Source organism: Miscanthus floridulus, chromosome 10, assembly GCF_019320115.1.
Source record: "Miscanthus floridulus cultivar M001 chromosome 10, ASM1932011v1, whole genome shotgun sequence".
In the NCBI taxonomy this organism is placed as follows: Eukaryota; Viridiplantae; Streptophyta; class Magnoliopsida; order Poales; family Poaceae; genus Miscanthus; species Miscanthus floridulus.
This window is the reverse complement of record NC_089589.1, coordinates 17,719,771-17,723,418: the sequence shown is the minus strand read 5'-3', so window position 1 is coordinate 17,723,418 and position 3,648 is coordinate 17,719,771. Positions and strand designations below refer to the sequence as shown.

Sequence of the window (3,648 nt, the reverse complement as noted above, 5' to 3'; positions counted from 1 at the left end):
GGCTTTGTGATGGGAACGGAATGCCCAATCTTCAGTCAGGTGGACCTCAACCATAATGTGGCATTCAACTTGTCTGACTGATGATATTTTTATGGAAATACACGTATAGCAATGACGTGGTGAGCTTCCATGAGGCATCGTTCAACATCAACTTCAAGTTCACTCTACCAGCCAGAGAACCTGCAGGCCAAGAGTAGCATGTTGTTCGCCGTCCACCCTTCACTCAATAATTATATAGGGTAGCTCATTCCCATATTGTCCGGGCACACATCATAGTCATCCAGCAACACTAACCATGTCTCTACTGAGATCACTGCCATTGATGGGACAAGACATTTGACCCCTATAATGGTAGTTTGGTCCATATTGACATAGTCATTGGGAAATTCTTTTTCTTCCTCCATGGGGAGCAGGTACAGCATGTGGATCAATTACGTCCACATCAAGCACGTCATATCAGTCTCTGTCGATGCTACCCAAGGAACATCGAGCATGACCACAACTAAAAGGGTCCCTAGCCAATTGTGCTGACATCAAAAAGCCACAAAAAACTTCCATGACACCTTGAAGCTCGGGAAGTGTAGATTTAGGGCTATGTACCGATGCATGCTCCTTGCTGCTTACCTGAGGATGGGGCGAAGAATGGAGGTGGCCATCAAGAAGTTCATGTGGGATATTGAGGACCGACGTTATGATGACTTCCTGCAAGAGGATAGCATCATCATCAACCATCTACGCCACAAGAACATAGTCTCACTTGTCAGTGAGTACCAAGTCACCCTGTATTCCCTCCCCCCTTTATTCTTTTTTGATTGTGAACTACATTACACTATTGACGACCCTTATTAAATGTATAGATGGCCACAAGGCACAAGGCCCATGGCCCCATGGGCCAGTCCAAGGCCTCCTATCCCGAGCCATTCACGGCATGGACCAATGCTAATTATACCTTGGGCTAGCCTGTGGCCCCTAGCATTTGTCATGTTTGGGTTGAGAGTGCGGCCGCCCCATATTGCCAGCATCCTATTACACATGCTAACTCATCACATATATATAATATTCTTCGTCTTCAAACCCTAGCTTCCTTCTTTTCTTCCCCAATAGCCACCGTCTCAGCTGCAGTTCCCTTCCTCTTCTGCACAAGTTGGTGGTGCTGCCCCACCCAGCTTGCATAGTGGCACGCCTGGCCAACTTCCACGTGGCGGCGATGTCGTGGCACGGAGGCGCTATCAGCGTCCTCCTGGATTCGATTCATTTTTTACCCAAGATTTTAATCGGTTTGTGTATGAGCAATGAATGTGGAGGGTGGACTTTCTAGTCTGAAATTTATGCTTCTTATGATTGTGTTTTAGTCAGGAGTGAGGACATCTGTTGGGGCTAGTGGGGTCAGCACGGAATGGCTAACCCAGCATAATGTTGTGCCTAAGCCTTGCCTGGGCTAATGGACTAGCACATCATGATATATTAAATATCCTGGACCGACCTTAGGTGGGTTGTGCCTTATCGAGCTCGTAACATTTGGATCAGGCTGTCTGTTTGGCTATCTATGCTTAAATGGTCTAATAATACTCCATAATTTTCTTCGTTATTACAACGGTAGTCTAATGAAACTTTAACGTACGTACAGCCTAAATGATTGACTAGACGTTTTGTCTGTAAAAATAAATATACAGTTAAATACATAAATAGCTAAATATTTTTCATAGTTGCATGCTATACTTTTCAACGAAAATTTAAGAAATAACTCTAGTGGTACAGACCAAAACAATTTCCGTAACCATAAGTCTAATCATTTAGAAACCTTAACAAAATTGATGCCTATAACCAAGGACATAGCTATTCAAATAGATTTATACACTGCATGCAGTGTACACTTTTACCACATAGTATATGCATAAAACCACTTTTACCATTGTGGAATATATAGGCAGTCTTACGGACATGGTGCATGCTTTTACCACATAGTATATGCAAAACACGGGATGTTACACTAAATTAGCTGGTCTTGTAGCTATAGATGATGCGTATCTTGTATGTAGGAACGAAGGCATTGGTCATGGACTCATGGTCTAGTCCTGAAAAGCATACGACATTAGAATACACCTTGACACCTTGTATATTCAACGAGATTAGTATTTTGCACAATGAATATCAATGCGATCTCAGATTATGTTGTGCGCAAACTTTCAGGCTGGTCCTACAACAAAGGTGAGCCACTATTGATCTATGAGTACATGACCAACGGTAGCTTGGATCAGCATCTCTTCCGAAGGGGCAGCACCAGGCAGCAGCAAGAAGACGACACAAGTCTTTGGCAGTGGCACACCCGGTACAGCATCGCCAGGGACATAGCTACGGGCCTGCACTACGTTCATCATGAGCACGAGCCCATGGTGCTGCACCGCGACATCAAGGCCAGCAACATCATGCTCGACTCGGCCTTCCGTGCTCGGCTTGGTGACTTTGGTATCGCCTGCACGGTGGCTGTCAACAGGAGCTCCGTCACCGGCGTCGCCGGCACGTTTGGCTACATAGGGCCAGATTATGCGATGAGGCAAAAGGCCACGCGCCAGACTGACATCTACGCATTTGGGGTGCTCATTCTCGAGATATAGTCACCGGCAAGAAGAACGGGGATGTCGTGCCTGACGACGACCACATCACGGACTGGGTGTGGCGCCTTCACCGGGAAGGGAAGCTGCTTGAGGCTGCGCACGGCGTGCTCACCGCGGAAGAGGGCCGTCAGCTGGACCTGGACGACGACAACGTTGTGGACGAGGCGAAACGTCTGCTGCTGCTTGGGTTGGCGTGCACGAACCCCAACCCATCCGATCGCCCGAGCATGGTGGAGGTGGTGCAGGTGCTCACCAAGTCGGCGCCGGCACCGGACGTGCCCCTTGAGAGGCCACCATTCGTGTGGCCGCCCATGGATTGGCGTTCACGAAACTCTGTGTATAGCACGGCGGTGAGCGGCTGGGACGGGAGCTCTGCTACTGCTAGCACGGTCGAGCTGGGGCAGATCATCGGCCAGGAATCTGGAATGGAGGAGACACCAAGTAGCATGTCGCTGCCGCGTGTTTCAGCAAATTAGATTAGATGCTCATTATATGTGTCAGTGTCATGTGTGCAAATGGTTCATGTTTTCAACTCCGTCAATAAACAGAGTTCGTGATGCTTGCATCACATTGTTTTGCAGCTGTACTTTTGACCTTTTGTCAATGTTCCTCCTTCAGTAATTATTAGGAAGCAAAGTTGTACTGTTTTTGAAATTGAAACAGAATCAGTGAGAGTCAAGACCATATACTTGCACATGCATTGATGCACAGTCGTTCCCAGCTCCCAAATGAAATCTAAGACATCAGAACATACATACTAGAAGAACACAAGCAAATTCTAACATCTCTGCTATCTGGCATCTGCTTATCTAAAAGAAACTTCACTAGCCTATGAGTGTAATCAGCTAGGCGATCAAAACTTGCTCTGCTAACCGAAGAATCAAGCGGCCGGAACCCATTAGTGCGTGCGGTGCAGCTATGCAACGCGAACCAAGAACGCTGTTGGCACGGGAAGCATGCGGGGTTGCGGCGCGGCGACGGCGAAGCCCGGTCCTGCGTACATGGCCCGCGGCTTCCATAGTATCTCCTCCTC

General features: G+C 47.6%; 1 pseudogene; it reads left to right on the top strand.

The window, feature by feature from the left end:
- Nucleotides 1-537: 537 nt before the first annotated feature.
- LOC136488093 (probable L-type lectin-domain containing receptor kinase S.5) lies at nt 538-3,091 on the top strand (annotated as a pseudogene).
- Nucleotides 3,092-3,648: the final 557 nt, after the last annotated feature.